The sequence below is a fragment of the Macaca thibetana genome, chromosome 10 (assembly GCF_024542745.1).
Source record: "Macaca thibetana thibetana isolate TM-01 chromosome 10, ASM2454274v1, whole genome shotgun sequence".
Taxonomy (NCBI): Eukaryota; Metazoa; Chordata; class Mammalia; order Primates; family Cercopithecidae; genus Macaca; species Macaca thibetana.
This window is the reverse complement of record NC_065587.1, coordinates 91,075,654-91,101,188: the sequence shown is the minus strand read 5'-3', so window position 1 is coordinate 91,101,188 and position 25,535 is coordinate 91,075,654. Positions and strand designations below refer to the sequence as shown.

The following is a 25,535-nucleotide window of genomic DNA, read 5'->3' as shown; positions in this document are numbered from 1 at the left end:
CTCACCAAAAAGTGAACGTATGGTCTTTGGCTAGTGTCAGCTACCCAGAGTGCAGGAGAGAGAACGCTGTAAAGGGGAAGGCATGCAGAAATAGGAAATGGTAGACTGGAGAGACAATGGGTTCAAGGCTGAAATATAACAAAGAAACCCAGTGCCAGCATGCGATGGCTGTTTGACTCTGGGCAAGCTTTCCAATGGTTTTAAGACTCAATTTACCTGTATGACTCATCTGTATCTGAAATAAAGCCTATCTCCAAGGCTACTGTGATATTTAATTTAATATTTTGTGTGAAATAGTTAGCTTAGCATGTAGAGGAAGCTAAGCATTCCATTGGTGTGTACATATGCAGCACCTCCTGAGCCTCTTTCACATACGTATGCCTGCATGCCTGCCTGTGGGTAGCGTGGGTGTAAGTGTGCGTGCACGTATAACTTCATGTATCGTAAGTACACAGATAGATGCATGTATGTGTGTACCTGAGTATATATGTCTTCGTGTGTGTGTGTGATGAATGTGTGCATGTCTGGTTATATGTAGCGATCGCTGCAGCTGAAAAGAATGTGAGCTTGAGGAGAACCTTAGAGATTGAACAGAACAGAACTGTCATCGCTTCTTAATTTATCCCTGTTTGGCCCTGTCATCAGGAGATTCATAACTTAATTCATAGAGATGTTAAAAATGCTCAAAGGATAATGCAATAAGATTACTTGGTCTTTTTTTTTTTTTTTTTTTAACAGTGCATGTAAGAGTCGTTGAGGAGTTGGTGCTTTTTAAAGAAAGAGATGTGGAAATGCATTTATTTATTTATTCAATCAGGATATTTGGGTTGCCCATCATACGCCAGGCACCAGGAAAAGAGTTGAATCAGTAAAATAGGTTAAATATCTGGTCCCACCTCAGAAAGCACACCTTTCCTGGGGAAACAGAGAGGTGTAGATAAACATCTACCCCATCCTGTAATATGACCTATTATAGCAGCAAAATGTGCAGCAGTAGCAGAAAAGAGAGAGTGATTAGTTTAGCCTGCTATGGTCAGTGAGGGCTTCTGAAGACATGGTATTTAGGCTGAGACATCAGGGATAAGAGGGCTCTGTCCAAGTGGAGGAAAGTCAAGACAGAAGGGAGAAGAAATGCAAAGACATGGGGGCTTGAGAAAGTCAGGCAGTGTTGAGAAATGGCAATGGTTTGGTGCCACTGGTAAGTATGGAAGAGGTGATCAGAGGCCCAGCCACGAAGGGTTTCCTCAGGCCCGTGGTAAAGGGTTGTTGCTTTCTTCCTGGAAGAGATCAAAAAAGAGCCAGTGAATGTACCAAGACTGAGTAGACTAAGATGAGATCAGCTGCACATTTTGGAAGGATGAGTAGTGGTGGTGTGAGGATGAAGTGGAGTAGGAAGTGAGGAGTGGAATCACTCCACAGTGTGGAGAAGGACTGGACCATGACCAAGAAAAGAGAGGAAGGAAGAACCCACCTGAGATGCATTCGAGACATAATTGTTAGTAATTGTTGACAAGAAAGAGAAATCATCAGAGCCACTCACGTTTCTGACTTGTACAATTTGCCAATGGTGGTGCAACAAGCAAAAAGAATAGCACATGGACAAGACAGTGTGGACACTGGACAATGACGCGAAACTCATGAATTTAGTTCAAAATATTTGACTTAGAAACACTTTATACATTCTGGTAGAAACCCCTAAATTTCCTGATATTATCTCTATGAATTGGGTAAGCATTAGAACAATGTAAGAATCATTTGAAATCCTGGGACTGAATTTAACCAATCGTAAACCTGTGGCGTAAAAACAGACTTTCTGAAACTCAAATTCACTTAAAAATAACATTTGTGTATGTGTGCGCACATACACAGATATATTTGTATATATTCGGTCCCTTGCTTTCCCTGACTAACCTTCAAATTTAGCAGTTCTCCCTTCCTATGTTGAACTATGTGTATTTGTATGTGCACCTATGTATGTGCTTGTCTGTGTATGTGTGTCTGTGTGTGTGTGTGCTTGTATGTAGGGTTTATAATTTAAGGCTCAAGGACTATGGGACACAAGCTTTTCCGAAACTCTGAAATTACAGCCCTATTTTATGAATAGGAACAGATTCATATTGTGTCTGAGGAGGAAGATCACATCTTTCTTAAAGGAACCATTAAAAAAAAAATTTCAGAAACACTGTCTGGAATCATTTTGTTCATTTCACCCTTCAATGTATGGGAGAAATTGGAATCCCACTGGGGAGTGGAGATACTTGTTCAAGGACAAAAAACAATTATATTAACCAGAAAAATCTCATTCATTAATCCCAAAAGACTATTGATCCAGATGGGACCTTTTCTTTCATGGAGTATGTTGAACTGTAACAAACTCAACTATGACTGATTATTGCTTTTGACAGATTCTACATTTCTTCTCATGGCAAATTGGTGGAAAGCATTCCATAATAAAGTTCAAGCAGATTTTTATTTCAGTAGTTATCTCAACACATTTCTAGAGATAGACTCTTCTTGTATAGTATTTATATTTTAATTTTTCAGTGTTTGAAGCATGTTAGAATCTTTAAACATAATCATCTAGAATTTGAGTGACAAAATAAATGACCTTGTACTACGTGAATTTGGATAACTGAAAAAAAATTGTGTTTGGCCTCTGTTTCAGCCTCTCAGGGCCCTGGCAGGCACACTCAAGTTGGCATAGGGTCTGGGAAGTGCTGGGAGTGATGGTGCAGTCTCCCAGGGACAGTCGCAGTGGGGAGCTGTTAGGGAACCTGAGCCTGATTGGCCAGGGAAAGAAGGAGCCACCAGAACCCAGAGCAAGTAGCACCCACTGATAGGTGCTGCGGACTTCAGTAGACACCATGGTGGCTCAGCAGGGAGACAGCAGGAAAGAGCACCTCCCCAGCTTCAGTCTCTCTCACTGTCACATCTTCTGCTTGTGATTTCCATTGGCTGAGCCCAACTGGAAGCCAGAAAGGAAGCCAATGATGCAGTTTAAAAGGCCTGAGTAGGTGGAGAAAGGTGGGTGCTGCATTCAGAGGAAAGTGATCCAGAGTCACTCAGCAAAACGTCATTAATTTTGTCAATCAAATTCTAAATCATTAGATTTAAAGATTCTAACATATCTCAAGTTACTAAAGAAGAAAAATGTAAATACCATACAAACAGATTTTCCTGTACAAGGAAGGTAGCCGGCATAGATTCTTTTTTTTCTCAAGAGGGCTAACTACATATACTTGAGTGTAAATATAATGTGAAAATATGAGCCTGGTGGATTTTTTACCTACTGTTTTGTAAGCTATGTTCACATTCAGCCACATTCCATCATGGCTCTTCTGACCAGGAACTGAGAGATTTGTTGTGAGCAACTGCAAGTGGCAAAGTTGAAAAAAGCAGGAGTTGACAGGGAGAGCCTTCAGACCATGCTGTGGGGCTGAGACTAGCAGGACAAGAAGGGGAGAAGGGAGGATTAAAAGGGAGGACTCTTAGAGCACAGCATTGCTCCGAGAAAGCCCCCCGAGACCAACCAGGAGCTCTGCCACAAAGACCGCCCATAGAGCAGTCCCATGTTGGGAGGAGATGGCCTTGCCTTGTACCAGTATTTTGCTCATTGTTCGAGGGCCACCCAAGAAGAGTACCATGGCTCAAAAGCAGTGCCAGACCTAGGGGAAGTTCCTCCTCACCACTGGGTAACCAATCTTTTCTTGGAGATCTGAGGTTGCGTCTCCATGTCTTCCACAGATACCATGACTTTCACCCCAGAAGGAGCACACCATGAGACAGAGGAAATCCTGGGCAGGCATGAAAGGGAAACTGTCTCGTGTCTCCAGAGAAAGGCCCCTGTGGAGGAAAAAGAGTAAGGCAAGTGGAAGCAGGGGTTCAGGGACCTGTGACCTGACCTCCTTCGTCAGGATGGAAATCTTGAGCAAGGTGAGGTGTTGAGAAAACCAGAAACTAGAAACGCTGGTTGGAGAGCACTCAGAGGGTGGCCCTGAGTTTACAAGGGATGCTGCAGTTGATTGACAATGGTATGATGGCCTGATTAGGCTGAAATAAGGCCTCCATCAGCCTCTAGAACTACCTTGGCTGTTGGATGGAGTGGAAGGGCTGCAGGAGGGCCTGCCTGCACATAGCAAACACGAGAGGCAGCTGTGGGTGCTGGTTGCTGGGCCTGGTGGGCCACACCAACTATGGTCGGGTTAAACACCCTGTAGCCAAGGTTAATATCTGAGCCGCAGACCAAATTGGCGGTTAAAGCCAGTACTCAGGACATTCTGTTGGTCTAGAGAGGGAGAACCACTCAGCTGGCTTAATGAGAGAACAGACATAGATCTGGGACTTTGTCAGCAGATGCAAGTCTGGAGCCACCTCACAGCAGAGAGGAGCAGGAACCCAGAGTATGGGAGCCCCTTTCTCTCCTGCACAGCGCCTGCAGCCCAAGGCACTCACAGCACCATCGTGGGCAGCAGTAGATGGATTAGAAACCACACGGCCCTGATAGGAGTTGAACCTTGCTTCAACTGACTCTTAATCTGACACGAGATTGTGCTAATTGGAAGATACCAAGATACTATTAAAAAAGAAGATGAAGTTCTCTTGTTTCAACCCCTATTACTATTGATTGTCAACTTCCCAAAAGACCTCAGAAAAACCTGTTAATGGAACAAAACCAAATTTATTAGATTTACTGTAGTATAAGAGAATACCACCTTGGTAGAGTCTTGACAGTGTCTCAGATTGACAAAGTCAGAGTCTGCACTGGGGGACTTCTAAGGTAGCTTCTGCAAGGTGGGGAGTGGCTTGGGACTGGGCAGGGTTTCTACCCTAACAGTTCTCAATTGGTAAGCCCCACAAGGCCAAGGGTCTTGAAGCAACCCTTGATAAGAAATATACTGGATTTGATAAGCTAGCTATTTTAGTGGATTTACTGCCTTATTTTTGACAAGCAAGTCTTCCTGAAGCAAGCAGGTACGTGATTTTTGCTTAGTTCCAACATTGTTTAATACAGGAACAAAAAAATGACTGACCCCAGTGTTGTTTTAAGACACTGACTGGAAGCTATGCTGACTTCAGTTCTCAAGGGGTGAAGAATTGTGAGAGGAATGGTATAAATTTGTTTTAAAAAGTGGCATTTTGGGGGGTCTTTCTTAGCACATATTTTTAACATGTTTCCTTTTAGCACAGTTTTAAATTTCAGAAAACCTTCAAAGGTAGTACAGAGAGTTCCCATATATCCCCCACATCCATTTTCCCCTATCATTAAAATCGTAATGTGGTACACTTATCACAATTAATGAACCAGGATTAATACATTATTACTAACTGAAGTTCATACTTCATTCAGATTTTCTTAGTTTTCACCTTATGTCATTTTCCTGTCCCAGGATCCCACCCAGCTACCACGGATGTTTAGTTCTCAAGTCTCCCTAGGTTCCTCATGGCTGTGACAGTTTCTGACTTTTTCCTTTTTCTGATGACGTTGACAGTCTGAGGAGTGCTGATGGAGGAGCATTTTGCAGAATGTCCCTCACTTGGTATTTGTCTAATGTTTTACTCATAATTATCCTGGACTGATGGTTTTTGAAAGGAAGACCACAGAGAAAAAGAGCCATTCTTAGCACATCATATCAAAGGCACATTCTACAGGTTGAGTCTCCCTTATCTGAAATGCTGAAGACCAGAAGTATTTCAAATTTTTAATTTGTTCAGATTTTGAAATATTTGCATATACATAATGAGATATCCTGGGGATGAGACTGAAGTCTTAACAGGAAATTTATTTTTGTTTCATATACACCATATACCCATAGCTTAAAGGTAATTTTATAAAATTTTTAAATAATTTTGGGCATGAAACAAAATTTTGAATGTGTTTTGACTTCAATCTGTCACGAGATCAAGTGTAGAATTTTCTGCTTGTGGCACCATGTTGGCACTCAAAATGTTTCAGATGTTGGAGCGTTTGGATTAGAGAATGTTCAACTTGTATCAGCATGACTCATGATTGTTGACATTGACCTTGATCACCTGGCTGAGGTGGTGTTTGTCTGGCTTCTCCACCGTAAGTTTCCTTTTCCCCTCTTTTCATACTGTGCTCTTTGGAAGAAAGTCACTACATGCAGTCTAGTCTTCAGGAGCAGGGAGTTATGCTTTACCTCCTGGAGGGCAGAATTTCTGCATAAATGATTTGGGAATTTCTGCAGAGACCTTTGTCTCCTATCCCATTTATTCATTTATTTTATTATTTTTATATCAATATGAAATCATGAATATTTATTTTATACTCTGGGTTATAGTCCCATATTGTTTTATTTATTTTGTTGGTCTAATTGTTCCAGCTTTGGCCATCAGGAGCTCTTTCCGTTGTTTCCTTTGTCCCTTTGACATTTCTCCACCATTGTGTGCTTTTTTTTTCCCCCCTAGTCACTTCCTTGCTTCCTGGAACTGCAAGCTGTGCCATGTTCATTGTATATATTTTGTGACGCAACCATGTCTCCAAAGAACCCTGGTTCCTTTTATCGGAGAATGGTAGAGAAATGAAGATCTGGGTGCTAGGTTTACTCATTGCTACTGGGGTGTCATTTTTTCTAGTGGCATTTCTCTTTTTTCCATGTGTGTACTACATTTGTGACCCCTTCATTTGTGAATCTACTTTTATTCTTTCAATAACAAGGTCACTTGAGAAGCCATAGAAGTCAGCCAGAGTGACCTGAAAACTTGGTCTCTCACAGTAAAGATATCTCACTGTACAAAAACGGTTTAAACTGCAGAAGAGTCTTCCATGCACTGCAGCTCCAAAAAGTTAAACATGATCTCTCAGATGGTTTAGAGCTTTGTCCCCACCCAAATCTCATGTCTAATTGTAATCCCCCGGGGGGGCCTGGTAGGAGGTGATTTGATCATGGGTGCAGTTTCTCATGGTTTAAAACCATCCCCCTTGGAGCTGTAGTCACGATAGTGAGTTCTCAGGAGATCTGGGGATTTTTTGGTTTGTTTGTTTGTTTGTTTGAGACGGAGTTTTGCTCTTGTTGCCCAGGTTGGAGTGCAGGCATGCAATCTCAGCCCACTGCAACCTCTGCTTCCCAGGTTCAAGCAATTCTCCTGCCTCAGTCTCCCAAGTAGCTGGGATTGTAGGTGCCTGCCACCATGCCTAGCTAATTTTTTGTATTTTAAGTATATAGGGATTTCACCATGTTGACCAGATTGGTCTCGAACCCCTGACCTCAGGTGATCCACCCACCTCGGCCTTCCAAAGTTCTGGGATTACAGGCACGCGCCACTGCGCCCAGCTGATCTGGTTGTTCAAAAACGTGTAGCACCTCCCCTCTCTCTGTCTTCCTCCTGCTCCACCCAGGTGAAGTGCTGGCTTCCCCTTTGCCTTCCACCATGATTATGAGTTTCCTGAGGCCTCCCAAAATGCCAGCATCATTCTTCTGGTATAGCCTGTGGAACCATGAGCCAATTAAACCTCTTTTCTTTACAAAGTACCCAGTCTCAGGTATTTCTTTATAGCAGTGCAAGAACGGACTGCTACAGTCTCCATTTGTTACATACCGAAAACAACAGAGAAGTTTTCATTTTTTCAGTGCAAATTCAAAGTTTTGAACAAGGCAAATTATAAGTCTGGCAGGCAAAGTCCCCATCTTGGTGTGACTGATGACTGCTCACAGTGCTGTGATGAATGGGTCCCTAAACCAAACACATCAATACCTACTGGGCGTGGGAAGGACAACGTTTGTTACCTTCAGCGAGGTTAAACCCTTTTCTCTCAGACATCGTGTTAAAACAGGCTCCATAGTTACAGTTTGATCCCAAGACAAAGAAAGAAAGGTCAATGATTAAAGGCAATTCTTTACCATCACATTAAGATGTGACAAATTTGTCTCTTCTTCACTGACAATATTTTGCTGCTTCTGCAAAACCAAGATTAAAGAGAGAGAGAGAAAAAAAAAAACCAGAAAAGTAAAAGAAAGACTAAGATTTTTAAAATTTTCCATTTCAGTTTCCTGGTTGTTTCTGTTTGTTCATTTAGCTATTTTCCCTAATTGTTTTGAATACAGTAAAATCTCATACCATAAAAACTTTTTTAAAAAAATAAATAAAATAATTTTGGTATGGAGAGTTGGCATTTGATTCTAGTGAAGATTTGAGCTTCAGTAAAGGAAGTAAGGCTTAATGAGACAATTTCTAAAAAGAAAAACTTCATGTAATTGAAATGTTAAAATATTTTATAATTCTATCGCCTAGCATATATTCACCCTGGGCAGCTTATGGGTCTTTGGGGGTCCATCTTTCCCAAGAAGCTTTCAGAGCAAGATGCCCCCGGTCTTTCTCATACACATTGTCATGGGAACTGTTTCATGAACCATAGCTGAGTGTGGCAGGACTGAGCGATACATCCAATGACACAACTGAATCCTGGCACTGATCCAGGGGACAGCATTGTCTGTGAGTTGCTCGATGAGTTGGCCTGGTATGAAAACCTGGGTAGGTTGTGGTATACCATACTGGATCGTGATTGATCAGCCAGTCAACTCCTCTCTCTCTGGAAAGGAGATGGACCCCCCAGAGTGATTTTAGGATCACCAGAGTTCCAATAATCACCTGAATTGTGATCAAAAATGTTTCTGGTCTCCATAAGCCCTGGCTTTTGGCTGCTGAGATAGCTTTTTGTCCTTTTTAACATCCTGGAAAGCACTTTTAATAAAAATTTTCTCCTGTGGTTATCTGAGCACATCTTGGCTCCTTGAAACTTAAGAATCTAACATAATGGTAACACATTAAATGACCAAGAGTATATACAGTAGGTTTCTTCAGGGCAGTTATCAAGTCTTATCTTTATATCCTAAGTGGGCACATTTAGCAAGTACAGACACTCTCAGACTTATAATGGGGTTACTTTCCCATAAACCCATCATAAGTTGAAAATGCATTTAATATACCTAATCTCGTGAGCATCATAGCTTAGCCTAGCCTGCCTTAAATTTGTTCATAACACATCAGCCCACAGTTGGGCAAAATCATCTGGCAGCACAGTATACTGTAGAGTCCCAGTTCTTACCCTTGTGATCGTGGCTGACTGGCAGCTGTGGCTCACTGCCACTGTCCAGCTTCAGGAGAGAGTATTGTATGGTATATTACTAACCTGGGAAAAGATCAGAATTCACTGATATTCTGATCAGTTCAGAATTCACTGAACTATGGTTTCTACTGAATGTGCATTGCTTTCTCACCGTTAAGTAAAAAATTTTAAGTCAAGCCATGGTAAGTCAAGAATCATCTGTACTCAATAGTGAATATGATTAGTGAATGAATGAGTGAGCTAACAAGAGCCAGAGAGAGTAAATGAATTACCCGAGGCTACTGAGAAAAGAGGTCAACATAATGTCTTGTCCCTGTGTTAAACAGTGCTGAAACTAGTCATTCTTTCCTGTCTGTATGTTTTTTTTGTTTTTTTTTGTTTGTTTGTTTGTTTTTCTTTTTCTTTTCTTTTTTTTTTTTTGAGACGGAGTCTCACTCTGTGCCCCAGGCTGGAGTGCAGTGGCGCAATTTCGGCTCACTGAAAGCTCCGCCTCCCAGGTTCACGCCATTCTCCTGCCTCAGCCTCCTGAGTAGCTGGACTACAGGCGCCCGCCACCACGCCCGACTAATTTTTTGTATTTTTAGTAGAGACGGGGTTTCACCGTGTTAGCCAGGATGGTCTCGATCTCCTGACCTCGTGATCCGCCCGCCTCGGCCTCCCAAAGTGCTGGGATTACAGGCGTGAGCCACCGCGCCCAGCTCCTGTCTGTATGTTAAATAATACTAAGACCAAGCAAAAGTAGCTGAGTTGCATGTTCCAGGGATACCTGTTTCTGAAAATTAGACCATAAATGAGCTAAACAATTCATGTATTAAGGCAAACCATTTCCTCAGAAAGACTGACTTCTTAGCCTGGCCTTGCTGTGCCCAGCTAATTGAAAGCTGTAATAACATAAACTCCGTGCAGTTCAAACCAGCTGCCTACATGGAAAAGAACATCTTAAAAATCACTCAGCCTAAGTCCTAGGGCGCTATTGACACCCTACCCTAATTTTCATTTCCAGCCACTATTAAGACCCATCAAGGTGGTGTTCTAACTTACTATGGTGTGACTTACAGTTTTGTGTGATAGAAAGATTTTTCTGGTGGTCTTCAGGGGAATTGATGGTCAATACAACACAATCAGTTTTCAGTTCCCTTTTTCTTCTTTTTAAAACATGATTTCACATTTCTCTGAATGTGCAAAAATCTACTAAGCACAGGGAAGTACGGGTGTCATTGCTTTCCTACAAGGTCTTGGAGCATGAAACAAGCCATTTTCTTTTTTGTTATTTTGCCTAAGGAATAAAATTATTGGACTAGAAGTTATTTCAAAAATCTTTCCAATTCTAAAATTTGGGTTTCAGTAAATCTAGGGAAGTGCTCACTAAATTCAATTTTGAATAAACATCATAATTGTTCTCTACCGTGTTGAATACAGAAGAAATCCAACATTGTCTTGATTCTGAGATAGAAAGTGGTTTATGGCACATGGCAAACTGTGTTAAGGCCCTCTGGCCCCTTGAACACTGAATTTAATTTCTCAAATATACACAAAAATGCACAGCTTCAGACTTGCAGTAAAGTGTCTGTTGTGAGAGTTGTTTTAACCCAAATGGCTCTAAAACATGGCTGTCAATTCCAGACGTTTCCAACTGGATGAGACAACAGCCACCACATGTCACACAATGCACCACACGCAATGTAAACATACCATTCACGTTCACACTCAGATATTTATGGCATTTTCCGTGGTTGCCATGTCAACCCATGGAGCAACCAGGCCATTAAATCATGCTGTCAGCAGGCCAAGACAGTAACACTACAAAAAAATTCCAGTTGCTGACATGAAACATTACATTTATCATTTCAAGACCTGTTTTTTTCCAGCTGCCTCTTGCTTTATGCTCTTCACTGCTTTCGAGCTGGTCTTTTAGGGTACAAGGAGAATACAAATGAGCTGTTTAAAATGCAATGAAAATCCCAGTCAACTCTTGAGTATTTTTACTTTCATAGAACTTATTTTTTTAGGGTGATAATCTTGAGGTCACATGTCAAGAGAAGGGACGGGCTGAGAACTGACATATTATTGATATAACTGGCCAGTTTTTAACTTTCCAGCCTGGATTCAGTCTTTTATTTCCCTCCTCTGCATGAACTTGTTCTCAGCAAATGTCTACATTTCAAGCACATTCACTCTAATTTCTTCTGAACTCTGATGTCTTCTGAAACTCTGATTTCTCCTTAGGAGTTCTCATTAAAAACATTTTCAGGGTCATATAGAAAGAAGGCATGCAGAAAGACTCATCAACAGATAGAGAGGTCGGCTCTACAATCAGTAACAGAGACAAAGAACAGACTTTTTAGGGCAGTCCTGATTTTTCATGATTATATTAATTTCAGAAAAGGTGAATCATTGAATGTATAACTGGATGTAATTTAAATGTTCTACCACTAGAAGGCTTTTCATATAAATTCACAATCAGAAGAAGTTTTTCCTGTCATACTATGCATTAAGAATTTTAGAAAATAAGGACATTGTGACATTTTGGTATATGTGATGATGCAATTGTCATACCATGACGACTGTACATGAATAGAAGGACGATGCAAAGCCAGCCTGCCTTGCCTTGCGCTGTCTCTCCTCTCTGGCAGCTGTGCTTCATCCTCTTCCTTTTGGCCACGTCTGAGCACATTAAGCTTGCAGGATTGTGATGGGAATTAAAGGCATTTCAGCTACTCATGTGCACAGCGCTCTTCTCCTCATTCTACCTGGAGAACAACACTAAGAAGGTACAATCAGTGAGAGCTTTCAGAGGAGAACAAGCCTGGATGAGAATCTTCTCGAACTGGGCATCAGAACATCTTTCTCCTCCTCACCCATCTGCACACAGCCCTCGAAAGGCATGCCATCCCACAGACATTTTTCTTGAAAAAAGAGATGGAATGTAATCAGGGAATGTGAAAATAAAAGAAGAAATGATGGGTTAGAGAACATCCAGGCTATTCTCGTGGAGCAGATGCCTGGGGGCAGAGGTGAGAGAGGCTGGGAACAAACCCCAGGTCCTCAGACACCTGCTAGCTCACGGGCAAGTGGAAGGGGCAGAGCCTTACAGAGCTGACTTTGAAACAGGCAAACTGGGGACCAGAGCTGGGACTGGATAATATGAACTGGGTCTTCAAAGATGGGTTAGCAATTTCTGACACTTGTATATGGGGGATAAGAAACTTCTAGACTGAAGAAACCCTTGAACATATGCCCAGGGCTAGAGAAATAATGATGCAGTCCCAGAAAGAAAAAGTAGATCCTGTGCTTTCAAAGCAGATTAGGCAAGATATAGGAAAGGGCCAAGCCAGGGAGGGCGACGAGTGCCTGGGTGAGGAGACTGCAGCAAGAGAAGTTACAGTGGAAAGGGATGTGGTCAGATCCATGTTCTTGGGTGATGTTTGTAAACGAATCTGATGAGAAAGGAGATGAAGTCATGAAATCATTGGACGTTCATTAGAATAATTGGATTTAGGAGACAGCAAAGATAATAATCATGATAAAAGAGAATTTAAAATTATCATTCAAAGTCTGAATGTATTGGGGTGTGGCGAAAACTCCTCTCCCAGAAATTTGAGTGTAAAAACAATACCTTTAGAATGAATAAATAATAGTATAGTCACACAAAGTAATAGTATACCGCAGTGAGAAAAGAGTGAGCTATAAACACAAAAATATGGTTGAATCTCGCAAAGATTAAAGTAGAGAAAAAGAAGCCAGTCACAGAACAGTCAATATGATGTGACTGCAATTATTTAGAGTCCCAAAACGAATCATGCTGCTGGTTAGATGGTTGGGATCTTGGGGAGGGTAAAGTCATTGACTGGAAGGGAAATAGCCCGTGGTTTCCAAGGGGCTGGTAGTGTTCCGTCTCTTGATTTGGGTGCTGGTTGCAGGATGTGCTTGGGTTGTGAAAAATCACCGGGTGGTACATTTATATGTTCACTTTTCTTTTCTGCCTGTTAAACTTTGATAAAAGTTTTTACAAAAATGCTTTGGGGATCTTAGTTTAAGGAGGCGGATTGACTGACAGATGATCTTTAAATGTCCAGCCCTTGAATCTAAATACAAATCGGGGTAAACAAGGCCATGTTTCTTGGATTCCAGGAAATTAGGAACTATGATTCAGCAAGTTAGAGCATTGCATCATGTAGTGAAACCCCACATCTCTCGGTCGTAGTCCTCCCACCTCTCAGCCAGACTTGGACGCTAGCTTAGCAGCCACAGGCCTGGAAACAGTCCGCACAACCAACTCATTGTCTCATTCATTTCAAGGATGTAGAAAAATAAAAAGTGATAAGGGCAAGGGTGGGAGGCTATCTCTTAGCAGCTTCAGAATAAAACCAGTAGAGCTCAGTTCCTGCCAAGAACTCAAGAGAAATCCATCATTCCTCTTGCCTGGCCTGTGGTCAGCGCCACTGTGGTGATAAGCAGAGAAGCCTGTAATGATTAACTGGGCATGTACGTACAATGGTCACCCACACACACAGACTTCTTATCATCCAGGAGCCCGGCACTTTAACACTGAATCATACCCATGTTCGGAGAAGGAAGTTTGCAGCCACTAACACACTTCAAAATTTGGATTCAGCTTTAATTCCTGTAGTTCACTATAACCCTTCCCAACTGCTTCCTACCTAGATGAAAAAGAAGTAATTGAATTAAAAAAAAAAAGTCCCAAGTTGTTCCGTGGGTGGATTACTAAGAAGCATTTCTTAATAAGAAGTTTCCATAAATGCATTTAATAGATTGTTTGCAGATTATTAACCCCTTGAAAAGGAAGAAGGAACAAAGAATGAACGTAGTGTTAGAATAAGGCAAGTACTCAGAAAAATAATGCGATCTATATTCAGAAAAATCTCCTTATATTATTCACATTACTTCAATAGTACATATAAAATTCCTGTAAAGTTGTGGCTTATAAGCAATTCTTTCAACTTCCCATCAGAGCTAGTTTAAGCAGCAACATAGTTTTTAAAAATATTTTTTGGAAACTCTGATATAGAATGCATTACATTTATTATATAGAACTCAGTACTATTCAGAGCTGTTTTCCTGATATGAACATACTTGAGATCTCTCCCCCTTCCTCCCTGCTTTACATTTCTGTCATTCATTCCTTCAGCAAATGTCGCTGAGCACCTTCTGTGTGCCAGGCCCTGTTTAGATTATTGGGGACATGGAGGGCAGTAAGTTAGGCCTCATCCAAGCCCACTGGACCTGACATTCTTGTTGCTGTGGCCTGGTGCAGTCTCATTCCCTCTGGTGCTGACTTTTGTAAATTCCTCCCAACTTTCCCCACCTCTAGTCTGTCAGCTTCCATCCCTTCCACAACTCTGGTTATTAGAGTGCTATCCTTACAGATCAAATCTGTTCATTTCACACCATCCTTCTTGCTTCCTTTCTGTCCTCCATTCCACAACAAAACAATACAAACATGCAAATTATTCCCCACCAAACAAAAGCAAAAGGAAACAAAATCTTTAATGGGATAAAAGGAAAGTTCATAGGATAAGAAAGGCATTCAGGGTCCTTTGAAATCTCATTCTAGATTTTTTCCCCAAGGTGATGCATGTCTTTCTTGGTGTCCTCTGTAGGCCTTTTGATGCCTCTCTATGTCAACAGTTTCCCTATTTTGCCTTCATTTAAGTGTGTCTTTTGCCAAGAACGTTCTCTCCCTCCATTTCTGTCTATACAAAGTTCCCCATGTTTTACAAGTCAAATTCAAATGCTTCCTCCTTCGTGAGACCTGTAGATAATGGTATCCTGCTGGCACCTCTTCCCAAATTCATGTTGATGTTGGTAGTTTCAATTCATCTGTGATGAGAATATTCACACCATGGAAACTGGCAAAAGCTGCAAATCAGAGCTGGATTTGTTGTTTTGTTGATTGTCTAGACTTAAGAAAGTGGTGGAGAAAATGTTGATATAGCAGGTTAAACTTAAAAATGGGCTGTGTTTATAGCCATTGTATTATGAAAACACATAAAGTACACTTCAGGAAATAATTTTTGAGTGTTTGAAAACTGTTCTCCAATTCAACAAAGAAGCCGTTCATTCCACTGATGAACAAATGAAGTCCCAACATATGTCCTCATTGTTTCACTTTCATTTTACTACTTAACATCAACAAACACATCAACTAACATTCATGTTGGAGTTGCATTTGCTCATCATTGAGGTGAGCAGCTTCTTTGCGGAATCTGAGAATGATCAAGAATTGATTTGTAGCCTGGGCATGATGGCTCATGCCTGTAATCCCAGTACTTTGGGAGGCCAAGGCGGGCAGATCACTTGAGGTCAGGAATTTGAGACCAGCCTGGCCAACACAGTAAAACCCCATCTCTACTAAAAATACAAAAATCAGCCGGGTGTGGTGGTGCCCACCTGTAGTCTCAGCTACTGGGGAGGCTGAGGTGGGAGGATGACTTGAGGTTGCAGGGAGGTGGAGATGGAAGTTGCAGTGAGCTGAGATTGCAGCACTGCACTCCAGCCTGGGCAACAGAGCGAGACTCCATCTCAAAAAAAAAAGAGTTGATTTGTAGTTGGCTATAAGTGCAAAAGTTCAGCAAAATCAACAAAAGAATTCTGTTAAAATCAGTTAGCTATATGGAATTTATAATTAATATTTAAAAAAATATTTAATTGACAAAATACATATTCAAGGTATACTATGAGATGATATGATATATATATATATATACACACACATTGCATAATGATTACCACAGTCAAATTAACTAGCAGGTCCACTACTACTCCAGTTGCTATTTGTGTGTGTGTGTATGTGTGTGTGTTAATCCTTAAAATCTGTTCTCATAGAATTCCAAGTTATCAATACATTCCCCTATTATGCATTAGATCTATAGAACTTCTTCATCTTATGACTGAAACCTTGTGTCTTTTGACCAGTGTCTCCCTATTTCTCTCACCTCCCAGCCTTTGATCACCACTATTCTACTGTTTGCTTCTATGAATCAGACTTTTTAGATGCCATGTATTAGTGAGATTATGCAGTATTTACCTTTCTGTGTCTGGCTTATTTCACTTGGCATAACGTCCTCCAGGTTCATCCATTTTGTCACAAATGACAAGATTTCTGTCTTTTTAAGGGCTAAATAGTATTCCATTATATTCTACATTTTGTTTATTCATTGATCTCTTGTCAGTGGACACTTAGATTGTTTCCATGTCTTGCTTATTGCGAATGATGCTGGAATGAACATGAGGGTGAAGATAATTCTTCAAGATTCTGGTTTTGTTTCCCTTGGATATATTACCAGAAGAGGAATTGCTGGATCATATGATAATTCTAGTTTTAAATTTTTGAGGAATCTCTATACAGTTTTTCATACTGCAGCACAAGTCTACATTCCAAGCAACCACAAAGGTTCTCTTTTCTTTACATTCTCGCCAACACTTGTTATTTCTTGTCTTTTTGATAATAGCCATCCTAAGAGGTGTGAAGTGATAACTCATTATGGTTTCGATTGTCACTTCCCTGGTGATTAATGATGTTGCACACCTTTTCATGTACTTGGCCATTTATATGTCTTCTTCGGAAAGATACCTACTCATTTTTAATTGAGTTATTTGTTTTTTTGCTATTGAGTTGTGTAAGTTCCCTATATATTTTGGATATTAATCCCTTACCAGATTTATGGTTTGCAAATATTTCCTTCCATTTCATAGGCGGCCTTTTTGTTTTGTTGATTGTTTCCTTTGCTGTGTAGAAGCTTTTTAGTCTGTGTCATCTTGCTTGCTTATTTTTGCTTTCGTAGCTTGTGCTTTTGGTGTCATACCAAAAAAAAAAAAAAACCATTGCCAAGACCAATTTCAAGCTTTTCTCCCATATTTTCTCCTAGATATCTGTAATAAACACACACACACACACACGCACACACACTTTTTGCCAGAGAGCCATTTGTTAGACATTTACCAGGATATAGTAGTCCCTCCTTGTTCATGATTCTACCATTTCCATTACCTGTGGTCAACCACAGTCTAAAAATATTAAATGGAAGATTCTAGAAATAAACACTTCATAAATGCGAACTTGTGTGCCATTCTGAGCAGCATGATGAAATTCCTCACTGTCCCACTTTGTCTTGTGCAAGACATAAATCATCCCCTTGTCCAGCTGTAGACACCACCATCCATCAGTCACTTAGTGGTCGACTTGGTTATGGTATGTAGGATTTGGTGCTATCTACAGTAGCAGGCAACCAGTGAGGTCTTGGAATGTATTCCTCAAGCATAAGAGGGCACTACCGTACCACTGTCAAGCTATAGGCAAGTATCCTCTGGGATTGCTTAACACAGGAGGTAGAGGGAGGACTGCCCAGCTTACCTGCTCACTTGCCCCTCATGTGGCTCCTCGGAGGCCCCTGCGCTACCATGTACATGTGATGCCCCAGCAGCTGCTTCTTGCTCCAGTCTCCTCCTGCGGTTATTGTGGCTGAGCCTTCCCTCAGACCTTGTTCCTCCATCCCTGTAATCCTAGATGTGTTCTTATTCTAGGCAAGTCCTCATATATTTGTCCTGTGTTGGTTAAGCTCTCTAAGCCTTAGTTTCTCCATCTGTAAAGTGGGAACAATATTAGTATCTACCTCAGAGCATTGTTGTAAGTAAAAAGAGGGTAATGAATGAGAAACTCTTGGCCCACCACCCTGGCACACAGTAGGAATAATACTAATAAGCATCTCAATAGCAAATGTGGCAAATATCTGCTGAGTGCTTGTAAGACTTCCTTTGGAATCTCTATTCATTTACTTTTCATGGCAATCCAGTGAGATGGATTCCATGTCACTCCCATTTTACAGATGAAGAAACTGAGGCACACACAGATTAAGAAATGTGTCCAGAGCCCCACAGTTGGGGATGTTCGGTAAGCTACTATTGAAGAGTTAGATAACATCAAAACATGGTTTTCAGATATACTCCCCTTTTCTCTTTTTTTTTCTCCACCCATTTTTCTTTATTGTTACATACTGTCTTATTTCCCCCTCTTGCTGCATTTCTGATTCCTCACTTCAGCTTTAGCCACTTGAAAGGAAAGGGAGAAAACATCAAAGAAGATTCTTTATTTTTCTGTGAGTGCTTTGCTTTCTTTGGTGCTTCCTTTGGAGTTTTATGGACTTTTAAAAAAATTATTTTGATGTAACTTCAAACTTGTAGAAGAGTTGCAATATCTGTGCAAAGAAGTAGCATATACACTTCATTCAGATGACACATTTATTTCGATTTTCTGTCATGTGCTTTATCCTTCTTTCTCTTTGTCTTCTCTCCACCTATTGTTTGCCAAACATCAAATTGATGCTGTCCGCTGTCCACTCTCCTGGCTTTATAGACCATTGTACCAACAACTTATTTCTCCAATTCCTCTCCTCTATATTCTCACGTATGGTCAAAGTTATAGTTGCCTTTTCTAAGTACGATTTTCTTCCTGTCTGTTCACAGCAGAGTCCTTTCAGCCACAAGTCTTAATAGTTTGCATGAGTGTTAATCTGCTTCTCACAGAGTCACCATGAAACACACCTTAGACAGGTATGCACTATGCTGTCCAAAACCCTTGGGTCCAAATGTGTTTCAGAATCCAGCAACTTAAAGATTTTTAAAGATAAGATGAACAGTATTCCATGTGTTTAATAATATACCCAGTGGGGTCTAGGGGAGCAACCCTATAATCAAACACAAATATTTCTGCAGCAAATGCATGCAGAATAAACAGAGATTTTACATATTCTCAGTTCAGTTCACATCATGTTAAAATTTCAGTATTCAGAGTTTCTTGCTTTTTGGAATTGCACACAAAGGGTGCTGTACTTTTTTATATGGTAGGGGATAGGTTCAGATAAATACTTTAGTGACTGATCAACTATATAGCATCTAAATTGCCTAAAATTTAGTAAGTAGATCAATTTTATTTTAATTCACATATTACAATTATTACAATTTCAATAGAACATAAAAAACAGGATATTGACAGCTAAATATCCCTACATACACCAGAGTAGGATTAAAGTTTTAAAGATAAAAAGCAAAGACTAATGCTTTGTTTTACAACAAAAAGGTCTTCTTTGAAGTCATAGGGAAACAAGGTCTCAGCCGTAGCAAATGGCATGGCCTTCCAAGAGAGCAGGACACATTGTAACTATGGGGACTCCAGACTGTTAATAACATTCTATATTAAAGAACAGATGGTCTGGTAATCCCAGCACTTTGGAAGGCCAAGGCTGGCAGATCACCTGAGCTCAGGAGTTCGAGACCAGCCTTGCCAACATGATGAAACCCCGTCTCTACTAAAATACAAAAATTAGCCAGGTGTGGTGATGGGCACCTGTAATCCCAGGTACTCAGGAGGCTGAGGCAGGAGAATCTCCTGAACCCAGGAGGCAGAGGTTGCAGTGAGCTAAGATCGTGTCACTGCACTCCAGCCTGGGTAACAGAGGGAGACTGTCTCAAAAAAAAAAAAAAAAAAAAAAAAAAAAAGAATAGACAGGTCTATGTACCAGATCACAGTCCTTACAACACATTAGTTCACATAAGTGCAAATAATATAGTCTATTTTATAATGGCACAGCTTGTTATCACATAAAATTGCCAGCCTCCTCATTGTATTGTATACTTCTTATGCTGACTAAATAGACAGAATGAATATTCCCTGATGTAGCAACCTCTATTGAGACTTCTTTTCTCTGAAACTTTTTAAAAATACAAACTTTCTACCAAATTCCACCTACCATGAGATTGGACACTACCTCAAACTTTTTCCAAATGACTTCATGAGTAATATTCATTTGGTACCTGTAGTAGAATTTATGTATTCTAAGCTAAGAGCTGATACTAAACAAATATTTGAGATTGGTTTCAATAAATCTAAGGAAAAAAATAGCAAATTTCAGTTGGGATGCGACTTAAAAATATCCTAAATATAAAAAAGTTTTTGTGATTAATTTGCTGTTACGTATAATATATTCTCAATATTCACTTACTGACGTTGATTCACTTTATGCCATTGTAAGCATTGGGAAACAAATTTAAACCAATTGCCACAGTCATAAGTGAAATCAGAGTCCCAGTGATGTTATGTTTTACAGACTTCAGTGTAAGTAATGAATTGCCCAATACATCATGGATGATTTTAAGATATCGCATTTTGGAGTGAGAGACCAGAAATCACATTTGCCAAAAGAACACATTTTTTCCCAAGAATGCAGCAAGGCTCCCCATCCCCAAGAGCAAACATCTTTTTTTTTTTTTTTTTTTTTTTTGATGTTGCCCTTAAAATATGAGGCTGAAGCTCAGAGTTAAGCACATCCTAGAACTGGGAACTCTCACCAGCACCAGGTGCAGGGAAGTAGGCAACTTTGCCCCTGGCTTATTTTTTTAAGGAGACTGTGCCTGTACTCTCTGAGCAAAGTGGCAATATCTGCAGCTGCCTGCCCGCCACCAGACAACCAGTCCGATGTGAATTATTTAACAGAAAGTATTGCAACCTCCACTCACAATAGAGGAGGCTTCAAGATTTGTGGGTGACACTCTGACAGGCTGCACGATCAAAGCCAGGATTTTAGAGGAGAGGTGCAGTTGAGCAGTGCCTGCTGGCCAAGGAGCCGTCGTGACCTAGGGGCAGAGGAAGAATGCCAATCCATGCCGCGAGGGCGGCACATTCCAAGGACTAAACCAGAAGAAGTAAGGCCAAGTGCTGGCAAGAGGGAGCCACAAACCAGAATGATTACGTTTTGAAAGCACTGCTTCCCAGCTCAGACATAAAATTATATTTAAATGTCCTGCCTCTGTGCAATCAAAAGAAGCTAACTGAAAGAAACACGCACTTCAAGGCTGTAAATCTGAAACTTCCTAATCCCTGAAAGTCCACACTAGACTTCTTGCCTCCATGGAAACAACAAAGCATTCAGCCAACTGATTGGCCTCCAATGAATTTTAGATAAGACAGCTTGGAAGGGAATGGATGTGATTTTAATGCAGAAGAAAGCGCTGGAAGGGAGGTCCACTTGGTTCATATTTGAATAAAGCAAACAAGGCAGACGAAAGGCTGACAGCTGTAAATGACATTGTCAGTACAAAAATTATCAGCCAGTTTACAATCTGTTTGCTTATGTTGAACAAACAGACTGTGTGTGGCATCCTTCGGCCTGGTGAATGGCAGAAATACTTGCGGGCTTCAGAAAAGCTATCTGCTCTCCTGCAGCCCGGCCACAATTAGATCGCCATTTGACAGCCACACTGAAAAGGAAACTGTGTCCTCTGCCTTCCCCCACACTCCCTTGCCTCTTTGCTTTCCCTTTTCCTTTCTTTCTGTTTCTTGGTCTTCTTCTTCATAAGACAAGCACTGAAGTTGGGTAGAGACACTCGTCCTGTTGTATCAATGGCGTGAATTATGTTAGTTCTGTTGCTGGATCAAGTCGTTTACTGATGTGTCTGACATTCCAAGTGGGAGATCTTCAGTAACCTAGCAAGGCTCAGCGCCAACAGTCTTCATTTTTTATTCCTTACAGGAAGCAGAATCCGGGAGCTCCTGAAAGAATGCCACTTTTTTCTTCTTTGTGCAGCCTGTCTCGCAGACCGTTTGCTTTGAACTTGCTAGCATTGCATTTGGTGCCGAAACAAAACACAACGCAAGCAGGGCTGTGGAGCTCTATTCCCCCTGAGCAAGGCCCCGAAAGCCCAAGTTTCAGGAGGGAATAAAACCTAGTGGGCGCTACCGCTCCCTGGGAGCTATGCTGAGGGTGTAACCCAGCCCCCAACGTGAAAGGAGTGAGTTGTGTGGTCCCATTGCTTAATCCCCTCTGTGTTCTGCAAACTCATAACACAGAAATAGCTCCTTTTGTTCAAAAAGAATGGAAAGCAAACACAGGTACTAATTTTATCCCTCACGTTCTCAGAGGCTCCCTCTTGTTTAACTGCATCAGAGAGATTTAAGCTGCTGGGAGTGGCTTTTTTCACCAGGCCCAAGGCTATTTGGGCACTGGGAGCTTTTTACCTAAGATTCCAGTTCACCTTGGAGTAAGCGAGTGACACACCTCCTTGCCCTAGGCGACAAGTCACCTCTGTAGAGTGCACACACTGGAAAACAGAATAACTTCATAGGAAGACAACTGTCTACAAAACCTAGAGTTTTGATTTTCATCTTCTATCTTGTGTGTTGTCATTATTGATTGTGTCTTCTTGCTAGAGTTAGCCAAGAAGTTATTCATTTGAGGAGAGGATCAAGTCTTTCTGTTATGCCTTCCTTTCTTTTCTCCTTCTTTAATATAAAGAATCTATTTAGAGGTACTTGGTTTATTTGACCAGAAAAAAAAAAAAATGATGATAGGTGAGTAGGGTGTGTTTGTCACAGATAAAGGGCACATCACAGGCACACACAAAGCCGGAAGACCGTGGTAATTACTGGTAAGCAGCGAAGCATCAAAACACCTCTTGTATGAAAGTTCATCCAATTACCACTAACCTAGAGAGAAGAGTTATGTTGCACTGTGCTTTTCATTTTAATCTAAATGGCTGTTTCTTTTTCTCTCATATGGCGATCGGTCATAAAGAGTTGACCATCATTAAAACTGTTTGATTTGGAAGTCTGTAGTGTTTGGCTAAGAGGGTAAATGCAAATTTGATGAAAGAATAAGGATAAATTTACATATCAGCCTCAGCTCACATGGAGAGAGTAAACATTCTGTTTATCTCAAGTGTCACTTTATGATTTCAGTAGAATATAAAACTGACCTTGGCCCAGTCATTGCAAAAGGCCTAAATGAAATATACAGTTGTCTAAATACGATTTACTCAAGTAGAACTTGTCAGCAAACCTTGTGGAACTCAGCAAACAGGACTGGAGAGCACAGCGAAAGAATTTTGTTCTGATAAACTCCAAAATGAAATTCTGGAGCAAGGAGTAGGTGAATAAGAAAGGTTAAGAAAAAAAATCCTACCTCATGAATTTTATGGTAATCATGGTGAATTAAAACATCCTGTTTAGCTGCAGTTTTAGGCTTTAGTTAACTAAAAATTAGAAAATGAAAACAAACAGAAAATTTTAAAAGCCAATGTTAACACTGTAATGTATAGTATTCTTTTACCAAACGTTTGTTTTATCATTTGGGGACAAGAGTAAGATCATGATTGGTTTGGTTTCTAGAAACTCTAATTGATTCCAGGAACTTTAACACTCCATAGGTAGTTTACGCTGCAGGAGGATAATTCCTTTTGGCTGTTTAAATCAACCACGTTTGCATTTTCCACAACATTTTTAATTAGTTTTTCTTGGGCTAAGTCAACATTCATCACTGTGGTGAAGGAACATCAGACTTTGTTCATAATGGAGGCTTTTGAGTGTGCAGAAAAATATTCCAAGACAATTGCAGGCATCTGAACTGATGTTTCACCCCCACTTTCTTGTACCCAAAAGTTCAATGTGGAAAATGAAGGCATAAAATGAGATTCTTTTATGGAGAAAAGTTGATGGCATTAATAGAGTAAGGGGGTGGGGCTTATATACATACTTTTAATTTGAGGTATTCTAGAAATTTTGCCCACTGTAGAGCAAATAATAACAATAATATTCTGAATGAAATAAAAGAAAGGTGAAGAAAATTTGGCAGAAATGAATGGTTTTAACTACAAAAGTAAAAAATACTCTTGTAGGACTTATTTATGCATTTACCTTTACAGCCCACAGAGTATTTTTAAAATAAATAATTATCTGTTTATATCCACATAGAATAATACAAAGCTTTAAAGAAGACCCCATAAGAACTTCATATCTGAGTACCATTTGCAACTGATTTACAAATAATGCCAGCATCCTTAGCGACTTCTTCAGGCAAGGTTATACTGAGAGTTTTTGCGGCTAAGTAGGTGAGAGTGCTAACATAAATGAGGAGAAAGTACCTCAATTATTACCAAAACTGTAGCCAGGCTTTCCATGTGGGGTTTGAAAAGAGATTGACATGTTGCCCTCACTGCAAGGAGAGTAAAAAGAAACTTGTGTGGAGTGGGAGGGGAGGTTGTATATATCTGAGAAAGTCAGGCTGTTGAGATGTTTTTCCTCAGTGTCCCATGTTCACATACAGGTGAACTTGGAGTACTGCACACAGCATTGCTTCCAGCCTGAAGTGACTGTAAAATGCCAGCGAACAGAAGCTCAAGGCTGAGTAAAGGATCCTGCACACTCAACAGGCTCATCCTTCTCTGCACCCGAGATGTTTAGAGCCCCAGTTACAGAGCTTTCAGAAGGCGGAGTTCGCCCACAGCACACTGTTGATGCCTATCGAATCTAAGGAAATTAACTAAGAAGGGAAGGAATAATCTCCATAGAAAAGGGATTTGAGAACACAGAAGAGGATATGGGCCTGGCAGTGGGCACACTGTGAACTATGCACCATCATTGGCCTAAAACGCACCTCTGTGTGCATCATTTACTCACGTTTAAAAATCACCCTCTACTTGTTCTCCTGTGACCCTCATTGGTCTATATCCAGACAGCACCGAAAGTGATAGCCAGAAAAAGTAGAAACAACCCACGTGTTCATCCACTGACGAATGGATCAAAACATGTGGCGTGTCCATCCATACAAGGGGATATTGCCCAGCCGTCAAAAGGAGCAAAGAACTGATGCATACCACACCGTGGCTCATTCTCAATAGTATGTTCAGTGAAAGAAACCAGTCACAGAAGCCCATGTACTGTACGGTTCTATTTATATGAACTGCTTGGAGGAGGCACTTAGTGGTTGCCAGGGGCTTGGGATGGGGGTAGAGGGCAGGAATGGGTAGTGCTTCCCCCCTCAATGGGATTTCTTTGCAGGGTGATTAAAGCTTTCTAAAATTGGTATAGTGATGTTTGCACAAGTCTGTGAATACACTAAAACCACTGAGCTGTACATTTTAAACAGGTAAATGTTATGGTATATGAATTAAATCTCAATGAAGCTGTTAAAGAAAAAAAAAAAAGGAAGCAAAACCTGACATCTAGAGTGTTGTGGAGCCAAAGACGAGCTTTCAAAAAGAACCGCGTAGGCCCCTGAGGAACCATGGAAAGCAACATGAATGTGAACTCCAAGCAGGCCATGGGCCATCTCTGACCGTTTCCACCCAGGTGAAGGGAGCTGGTGTCAGAATCATATCCTAACTTAAAACTGGTAAATATTTGTTGGTTATCTATGCTGTGCCAGGCATCGTGGCCCACAAGGGAGAGAACAAAACTCTTTGTGGAGCTCACAGTCCAGGAGAGAGGCAAATATATGCAGTAAGCCAGACCATAAGTGGCAAAACTGTGCATGTCGTTAACAGTGGGTTTGGAAGTGCAAGGGGTATCCACATACCTCTGGGAATCCCTGATGCAGAGCAGAGAAATCAGACAGCAAGATTTCTAAGTTTGGATTTTATTCTGTAGGTCATGAGGAGTCTC

General features: G+C 40.8%; 1 long non-coding RNA gene across 1 annotated transcript; it reads left to right on the top strand.

Moving 5' to 3' along the window:
• Positions 1–4,269: 4,269 nt before the first annotated feature.
• On the top strand, positions 4,270–24,957 carry LOC126929336 (uncharacterized). Its single transcript, XR_007717149.1, has 3 exons — positions 4,270–4,971; positions 23,847–23,983; positions 24,199–24,957. It is a non-coding gene; the product is annotated as an uncharacterized LOC126929336 (long non-coding RNA).
• Positions 24,958–25,535: the final 578 nt, after the last annotated feature.